This window comes from Chiloscyllium plagiosum, unplaced genomic scaffold, assembly GCF_037043375.1.
Source record: "Chiloscyllium plagiosum isolate Xiang-an unplaced genomic scaffold, Cpla_swu_hap1 HiC_scaffold_42, whole genome shotgun sequence".
NCBI lineage: Eukaryota > Metazoa > Chordata > Chondrichthyes > Orectolobiformes > Hemiscylliidae > Chiloscyllium > Chiloscyllium plagiosum.
In genome coordinates, this window is record NW_028270180.1 from 32,912,969 (window position 1) to 32,923,244 (window position 10,276).

Below are 10,276 nucleotides of genomic sequence, written 5' to 3' on the forward strand. Positions count from 1 at the left end.
ATTTAAAAGGCATATGGATGGGTATATGAGTAGAAAGGTTCGGAGGGATATGGGCCAAGTGCTGGCAAATGGGACGAGATTAGGTTAGGATATCTGATCGGCATGGACCAAAGGTTCTGTTTCTGTGCTGTATATCTGTATGACTCTATCACTCTAAGTGCCTTCCTGTTCACCCTGTCTATCCCTTTCAATCTTGTACACCTCTATTGGGTTCCTCTTGACCCTTTGCTGCTCCAAGGAAAACAACTCCAGCCTACCTAATCTTTCCTCCGAGCTTAGACCCTCCAGCCCAGGCAATATCCTTATAAATCCTCTGCACCCTTTCTCATACTATCACATATGAACCTCCACTTGTAACAACCATTATGCTAGTCAGTATGTATGTGCTTGCATTGGGGAATTTACCCACTGCCTTGTATAGTCTCCTCCAATCCATTAAAAACAGTATCTCCTAATGTGGTTATCACAGAGTCATACAGTATGGAACCGGACACTTTGGTCCAACCAGTTCATGCTGACTATAATCCCAAACTAAACTAGTCTAACCTGCCTGTGCTTGGCCCATATGCTACCAAACATTTCTTATTCATGTACTTATACCAATGTAGTTTTAAATGTTGTAACTGTACCCACATCCATTCCACATAGAATCATAGAATCCCGACAGTGTGGAAACAGGCCATTTGGTCTAACACGTCCACACCAACCCTCTGAAGAATAACCCACCCAGACCCATTCCCCTACACTATTATTCTACATTTACCATGACTAATGCACATCACCTACACATCTCTGAACACTATGGACAATTTAACACGTTAATTCATCTAACCTGCACATCTTTGGATCGTGGGAGAAAACTGGAGCACCCAGAGGGGACCCACGCAGACAGTGGGAGAATGTGCAAACTCCACACAGTCACCCGAGGCTGGAATCGAACCTGGCGCTGTGAGGTAGCAGTGCTAACTACTGAGCTGCCATGCCACTTATGACTTTATGTTTTTAAAAAAAAAGTTGCTCCTTTTAGGTCTTTCTCCTCTCACATAAAAATATGCCCCCTTGAAATCCTCAACCCTATGGAAAAGGCACTTGTCATTCACCTTATCTGCACCATTCATGATTTTGAAACCTCTATAAGGTCACCCCTCAACCTCCTACGTTCCATGAAAAGGTTCCGAAACTATCCACCCTCTTCTTATAACTCAAATCCACCATCCCTGGCAACATTCTGGTAAATCTTTTCTGAACCTCGCTAGCTAGTACTCCAGAAGAGGCCTACTTCACATTTGTAGGGGGTTTTAACCGACTGGTTCAGTGATGTTACAACATATCTCTAAAGCAGGTGGGACTTGAACCTGGGTCTCCTGGTTTAGGGATAAGAACACTACCACGACACCATATTTAGCTCCGATCAATCTGTTCAGAGCTATTATCACAGACCACAGAAGCAATTGGAACTAGAGCCCAAATCTCCTGACTCAAAGATAGGGACGGTACCACTACAACACATGGGCCCTTTTATACTCATGTGGGATTGTGTTCAAATAATGACTGAAATTGGTGGGTGTTGAAAATAGCCTCTTTATTCAGCAAACACAGCACAAGTTCAAGGCAGCAACAGAATCCTAAAATACAGTTCTTACAGATATTTCATTCTATGGTACACAAAGGTTTGAAGGGCTTCTGTCTTGGGAGACAGGCGCTGAGTTAAAACTTGTGCTAAGTGCTGGCTGTTAATTCTGATGGTATTAAGGGTGTCTGTCCAGTTTGCTTGCATTATCAAGAGTTGTCTGTTCTTTTATCTTTTAAATTATTAATTGTTATTAAAAATGCTAGGCCTATATGCTCTAAATAAGTTAGAAACCATAATAATGCCTCTCAGCGCCAGAGACCCAGGTTCAATTCCCACCTTGGGCAACTGTCTGTGTGGAGTTTGCGCATTCTCCCCGTATCTGTATGGGTTTACTCCGGGTGCTCCAGTTTCCTCCCACAGTCCAAAGATGTGCAGGTTAGGTGAATTGGCCATGCTAAATTGCCTGTAGTGTTAAGTGAAGGGGTAAATGTAGGAGAATGGGTCTGAGTGGGTTGCTCTTCGGAGGGTTGGTGTGGACTTGTTGGGCCGAAGGGCCTGTTTCCACACTAAGTAATCTAATCTATAAAAGAATAAGGATATTAAACTGATTACTGCAGCTGGGTTGTGAGATTTATTTACTATTTGCCGGTATGAGTTTCATTCATTCATGCACATGGGAGGGGAGTGGGGGTGGTGGGGGGGAGCTGAGAATGCCATAGGTAGATGGAGGTGGGGGTGAAAGATATAGGTCAGACAGGAGGGTGGAGTGGATAGGTGGAAAGGAAGATAGATGGGTAGGACAGTTGAAGAGGGTGGTGCCAAATTGAAACATGGATCTGGGACAAGGTTCGGGGGGGAGGGGAAATTAGGAAACTGGTGAAATCCACATTGATCCCGTGTGGTTGGAGGGTCCCAAGGCGGAAGATGAGACAATCTTCCCCCAGGCATTGGGTGGTTCGGGTTTGGCGATGGAGGAGGCCCAGCACCTGCATGTCCTTAGCGGAATGGGAGGGTGAGTGAAAGTGTTTGGCCAGGGATCTAAGATGGCGGCGATCTGAGAAGATGACACTGCAGAGCTTTGCATCACAGCAGGAGCAGGACGGTCCTTTAACCCACCCAACCCAGGTCATCAGGATTTCTTGGGGCATTGGAAAGATTGTGGAGCCCCAAGAAACATTTAAAAATTGACTTACCTGTATTTTCAGCTGTCCAGAAATGCCTAAAATGGGAGGAGGAGCATCTATGGCCAGGCCTGCAGCTCAGCCTGCAACAGCCTTGGAGCCGATTACTCTCCAGGACCTGGTGAAACAGCTCTCGAAATCTCGCGAGATGTTAGGGAAACAGATTGAAGAGACGCTGGCTCTAGTCTCTCTCATGCTGCAGAAGCATGAGCAGCAGCTGGGAGACCTGGAGAAGAGGATGGATGAGGTGGAGCACAGGGTCACAGTGGTGGAAGCTGATGCCAGTTCATTCAAGGAAGAGATCCAAGCCCTGAAGACGCAGGTCCGTAATTTGAGTGACAAAGTGGATGATCTTGAAAACAGGGGCAGGAGAAAAAAACATTCAGATCATCGGTCTGCCCGAGGGTAAGGAAGGTGAGCGGCCTGCAGAATTTGTTGAAGATTGGCTTCCGAAATTCCTTGACTTGGAGACTGGCATGAGAGGATTGAAAATAGAGAGGGCTCACCGGGTCGCAGCATGGAGGTCGGGTCTGGGTCAACGCCCTCATCCTTTCCTGGTACGGTTCCATCATTACCGGGACAAGGAAAGAGTCATGGAGGCTTCCAGACTCCAGGGGAAGGATCCAAAGGCCCTAATTTACGAGGGGTCTAAGATCATTTTTTTTCAGGACTTTTCAGCGGTGGTGATCCAGAAACGAAAATCGTATGATGGTGTCAAGAGAAGATTGAAGGAGCTTGGGATTTGGTACTCCCTGAGATATCCGGCAGTGCTTCGGATCACCTTAGATGGATCCATGCATCTCTTTGACACATCGGAGAAGGCAAGAGACTTTGTGGACAAACTAACCTAATTTAAATATTGTTGCTTGGGTATGCGTTTATCATTCTGTAAAAGAAATGGAGGAAATCCGGTTGGAGCTTTGTTTTTCCCTCTTTTTTTTAACCTCTATTGATAATAATTTGGTTCAAACTATGTCTGGCGGTGGTTAAGATGTACATTTTAAATTTCTAAGTTAGGACATACCAAAGGATGGGTGGGGTATTTATTCCCCTTTTTTAAATAAAATAATGTTTTTTTATTCATATTGATATTCTATGGGGTGTTTATTCTTTTTAGCTTGTGTTTGCAAATATGGCTCTAGCTGGGAGAAGTGAAGGTGGTTGAGATGGTTACATGCCTATTTATGGGCAGTTTGGGATGGGTAGTTGCCCCCTCCGGGCAGGGGGTGAGTTCCCCTACTCAGCGCGATTGGCCTTTATATGTTGGTTTGTTTTCTGGTTTTTGTTGTTTTTTATTTTTAATAATTTTGTATGTTTGTTAAATGTAGTGGTTTTAGTTTATGTAGTTTTTATATTTGGTGGACCATGCAACACTAAGGCTCAGCAATTTGTGGTTCAGGTTCCTCCTCTCTGGAATTTAAATATAATTGCAGAAGATTATGGCTAATGATTTGATTAAATGGTGTACCTGGAATACCAAGGGAAGTCACTCACCAATTAAGAGGAAGAAGGTACTTTTGAGTCTTAGAAAGGAGAAGGTGGATATTGCTTTGTTACAGGAGACACATTTGGATGACAAGGAGCATCTGAAATTATAGCAGAATGGCTTTGACCGAGTTTAGTTTTCATCATTTAATACCAGAAGTAGGGGACTGGCTATATTGGTTAGGAAAAATTCCTCATTTAAATTGTTGGAATGTGTTAAAGACACATATGGGAGGTTTGTAATTCTTAAAGCCTTGATAAATGGGGAAGGATATGGCATTTTAAATGTTTTATTGTCCCCCAGCTAATCCTCTTAAATTCTTGGTAGATGCTTTTTCTAAACTGATAAGTCTCAAGTCTCGGCATATCATTATAGGTTGCCTAAAAGTTCCTTGATACCCTCTGCACAAATTAAACAGTTATTGGGTTTGTGTGGGGAATTAGGGTTGGTGGACGTCTGGAGGTGTCTGCACCCTACAGGTAGGGATTTCACATTTTTCTCCAATCCGCATAGACGTCACATGAGGATTGATTTTTTTCTGACCCCTGCGGTAACCCTGGATCTGGTGGCATCCTGTATGATTGGTAATATTGCCATCTCTGATCATGCTCCAGTGTACCTCATGGTTAAAATTAAGGATGTTACAGTGGACCGACTGACCCCGCACAGACTCCGGACTACGTTCAGACCAGCAAAATTTGGATCCAACCAGGACAACCAGTACCTACAACAAATCCGAAGCCTCCAGCAACAGACCTCCCTCCGGATCCTCCGCTCCATGCTTGCAGCCATGCGCCGCTACCTACATTCCCTGCAATTAGACCTACCCCAGCTCAGGACAACACTCTCACAGACCTGCAAAGGACCTCTACTGTTCTTCATCCACAGAAGAATCCATACACTAAACAAACAGTTCTTCCTAGCCATATTAAAGACAGTAAGTACCAAAAACTTTCATGTACTTACCCCCACACTCAACTGTTCCAGAATCTTCCATCGGCCTCCGAAATCACTCCGGCGCCATTAACCACGTGGCCGCTACAGCGCCCGTGGCAGCAACCGCCTCCGCGAGCCATGACATCACTTCCACCCCCACCGACCTCGGAGCCTCCACGATCGCCGCCCAGACAACTGCCTCCACGATTCCTGAAGAAGGGCTCATGTCCGAAACGTTGATCCTCCTACTCCTTGGATGCTGCCTGACTGGCTGCGCTTTTCCAGCAACACATTTTCAGCGCAGATGTTACAGTGGATTCAAGGTACTGGCGAATGGACCCCTTTATTCTCATGGACAGCAAGTTTGTGGAGTATTTCTGTAGGGAATTTCGGGCATTCCTAGACATCAACATAGGCTCGGTTGATAGCAGATCTGTTCTCTGGGAAACTGCCAAAGCTTATGCCAGAGGGTTAGTTATTTCATATTCCACAAGTAGGAAGCGGCAGAAGGGTGAGCAGCAACGTCTCCTTGAAGCACGGTTGAAGGCAGCCGAGAAGGCCTATTTTGACAGACCCTCGTTGGTCAAACTACAGAGGATTACGGCACTGCGGTCTACACTAAATTCCATGCTCATGCAGATGGCAAAGAAGGAGCTGGCTTTTGCAAAGCAAAGGTTATACAAGCATGGTGACAAACCAGGCAAATATTTAGCATACCTTGCCAGAAAGAGAAGTGCCCCACAAACCATTACAGCGATTAGGGAAGGGTCTGGGAACCTAACATGTGATTCTAAAAAGATTAATGTGGCGTTCCAGAGATTCTACTCTAAATTATATCAGTCTGAGAATTGTGAGGAGGGGCAGGCCAAAATGGAATCCTTTTTTAGAGATCTGAAGCTCCTGGCTGTGACTCCTGAACAACAGTCCTTTCGTGGGCAGCACGGTGGCACAGTGGTTAGCACTGCTGCCTCACAGCGCCGGAGACCCGGGTTCAATTCCCATCTCAGGCGACTGTGTGGAGTTTGCACGTTCTCCCCATGTCTGCGTGAGTTTCCTCCGGGTGCTCCGGTTTCCTCCCACAGTCACAAAGATGTGCAGGTCAGGTGAATTGGCCATGCTAAATTGCCCGTAGTGTTAGGTAAGGGGTAAATGTAGGGGTATGGGTGGGTTGCGGGTCGGTGTGGACTTGTTGGGCTGAAGGGCCTGTTTCCACACTGTAATGTAATCTAATCTAATCACAATGCTCCGTTATCAGAGCAAGAAGTGCAGGAAGCTGTGAGGCCACTTCAGAGTGGAAAGGCGCCCAGTCCTGATGGACTTCCCAGTGAATTAGAGTCATAGAGATGTACAGCATGGAAACAGACCCTTCAGTACAACCCGTCCATGCCGACCAGATATCCCAACCCAATCTAGTCCCACCTGCCAGCACCTGGTCCATATCCCTCCAAACCCTTCCTATTCATATACCCATCCAAATGCCTCTTAAATGTTGCAATTGTACCAGCCTCCACCACATCCTCTGGCAGCTCATTCCATATACGTACCACCCTCTGCGTAAAAAAGTTGCCCCTTAGGTTCTATAAGGAATTTATAAGTATACTGTCAGGCCTGATGCTGAATATGTTTAATGATTCATACAGTCATGATTGTCTCCCACCATCTCTGAGAGAGGCCAATATTTCACTTATCCTTAAAAAAGGGAAGGATCCGGAAGAATGTGCTTCATACAGGCCCATCTCACTCTTAAAATGGCTGCCTTTCTAAGGCTCTCACATTAAGGCTGGAGACTATGTTACCCTCTACTATTAAAGAGGATCATATGGGCTTCATAAAGGGTCGCAGATCCTCCAATAATGTTAGGAGGCTGCTTAACGTAATTCAAGCATGTCAACAGCAGTCAATACAGGGATTGGTGATTTCTTTAGATGCAGAGAAGGCATTTGACCGAGTTGAGTGGCCGTACCTTTTCTATACTCTAGACAGTTTTGGTCTGGGCGAAGTTTTCATAAGATGGGTAAAGATTCTCTCCAGTGTACCCCTCGCGGTGGTCATTACCAACGGGGTACGATCAAGCAATTTTAATATTTCTAGGGGCAGCCGGCAGGGCTGTCCCCTTTCACCATTACTTTTTACGTTGGTTATTGAACCATTGGCGGAGGCCATTCATGGGGATCTCAATATATCAGCTCCAGAAGTGGGGTCAAAATTACATAAGATCTCGCTGTATGCAGATGATGTTCTAATTTTCTTGACAAATCCAGCAGTCTCAGTGCCTTGCCTGATACAATGCATTCACGCGTTTGGCACTTTTTCAGGGTATAAGAATAATTTTGCTAAATCAGAGGCTATGCCTATGGGTGGTCTTACGAAAGAGTTGGCTCTTGAGAGTGACTATAGATTCCTATTTAGGTGGTCACAGGGGTTTTTGTGTGTTTGGGAATATTCATTACTCCAGTTCTGGATTGGCTGTTCAAAGCCAATTTTACTCAATTATTTGAAAAAATTAAACAAGATCTCTAAAGATGGGAGGCACTTCCAGTCTCATGGTTGGGTCGGATAGCGCTTATTAAGATGAATATTCTCCCTCATTTGCTATACCCTACACGGATGCTCCCCCTGATTTTCAATAAACAAACATTCAGGAGACTGAACAGTTGGTTCAGCTCCTTTATCTGGCACTGTAAACGGCCCCTCATTAAATTAGCCAAACTGCAGTTGCCTCACAGATTGGGGGGAGTAGACCTTCCGGATATTAAAAATTACCAATTAAGCTCGCTTTTGACCTACGTAAGTGATTGGGTTTGTGGGGACCCTCTTTCAATACGGCTAGATATCGAAGTCTCCCAGGCAAGGTGCTCCGTTACTAGTTTGCTGTTTCTGGACAAGGTGAGGACAGTTGGGGAATATTGCCATAACCCAATAGTCATCAATACTGTTAAAGCATGGAGGGCAATTTGGCAGAGGGAAGGTAATATGGGCAAAACATCTTTGTTTATACCTTTGGGTGGGTATGCCGAGTTTTCAACCAGGTATGATAGATTCAGGATTTAAACATTGGGCAGCTAGGGGTATATCTTGCATGGGTGATTTATTTGAGGGAGATGTAATGATGTCCTTCGATCAGTTAGTATGGAAGTATGAGTTACCTAATAGAGACCTCTTTCGTTTTTTTCAAGTTAGGGATTTTATTCAAAAAAAGACCACACTTTTGACTGATCTCTACAAATCTGACATAGAAAGAGGGGTACTAAGGGCTAAGAGTACACTCTCTGTCAGTACTGTATATCACCAGTTGGGGTGTGCCACCTCAGATGAGTCTGATCGACTCTGCAAGATATGGGAGAGAGAGCTGGGTGTTGAAGTTTCTTCAGAGGCATGGGAGGATATTTGGGAGGATGCAAGGAAGATATCATTTTGCAATAGGACCCATGCTTCACAGTTGAAGATTCTCCACAGGGTCCACTTAGCCCCAGACCGTTGGTCAAAATTTAAACCATGCCCCAAGTGCAAGGTCTGTACGGGTACTCTTACCCATTGTCTTTGGTCTTGTGACAGGCTTCAAACATATTGGAGCGCTGTAGTGGGTGCAATGGAGAGGATTTTGGGTGTAGGGGTGGAGAAGGACCCTATTTCGCTCCTTTTGGGCCTCCCCATTGTATTTCCTGCAGACTCGCATAAGAAAAAAACTTTTCAATATTCTTACATTCTGTGCAAGGAAGAATATCTTGCTAGGTTGGATATTAGAAAAACCCCAGGCCTGTCGGGTTGGCGGAAGATTATTATGGAGCATATTCCCCTGGATTCTCTCACAAATATGGTACACCACAAAACTGAGAATTTTTACAAGAAATGGCAACCCTTTTTGAAATACCTGGACACAGATTTATCTGCCACACTAACAAGGGCTTTTATAAATCTGTAACGATTGTGTTTCATGAGTCCAATATCCAGGGAGGAGGAACTGTGAATGTATGAGTGTTTTGTTTGGCTGGGCTGAATTATTACTATTTATTTGTTTGTTATTAGGTATTTATTTATTTAGTTAAATACCTAGTTTAGGTTTTTTTTTAATTTTATACTTCTCTATATATGTTAGAGATGTTCTCTGAAATATTCTGCAAGTTGGCGTCCTTCCCAATGCAGAAGAGATCAGGAGCAACGGATCTGCCAGGTGGCCAAAAATGCATTAAACAACCCCACCCCACAGAGTGAGGGTAAGGCTGATCAGGGATAGTGGAGGTATCCTGTGCTTGGAGTCAAAGGAGGCAGGAAAGCCCTTAATGAATACTTTGCTTCAGTATCCACTAGTGAGAGGGACATTGTCATTTGTGAGGACAGTGTGAAACAGGCTGATATGCTCAAGGTTGATGTTAAGAAGGAGGATGTCCTGGAAATCTTGAAAAACATGAGGATAGATAAGTTCCCTGACCCAGATGGGATATACCCAAGATTAGGGAAGTGAGGGAAAAGATCTTTGGACCTTTGGTGATGATCCTTGCTTCCTGACTGTCCACTGGAGTAGGACCAGATGGTTGGAAGGTGGCAAATGTTATTCCTTGTTCAAGAAAGGGAATAGGGAGAATCCTGGGAATTACAGACCAGTCAGTCTTACATCAGCTGTGGCAGGATTCTGAGAGACAGGATTAATGATTATTTGGAAAAGCAGTTTGATTAGAGATAGTCAGCATAGCTTTGTGAGGGGCAGGTCATGCCTCACAGGCCTTATTGAATTCTTTAAGGAATGTGACAAACCTCATTGAAGTTAGAGCAGTGATGTGGTGTATGTGGGTTTTTGTGGATACAGTGAAATTTGGCTGTCTAGATACAGAATTGGCTGGCCATAGAAGGCAGAGGACGGTAGTAGATGGGATGTATTCAGTCTGCAAGTTGGCGACCAGTGGTGTTCTGCAGGAATCAGTTCTGGGACCTCCGCTCTTTTGTTATTTTTATAAATGACTTGGATGATGAAGTGGCAAGATAGGTAAGTAAGTTACTGATGACACAAAGGTTTGTCGAGTATGGATAGTGTGGAGTGCTGCTGTAGTTTGCAACGGACATTGACAGGATGCAGAGCTGGGCTGAGAAGTGGCAGGTGGAATT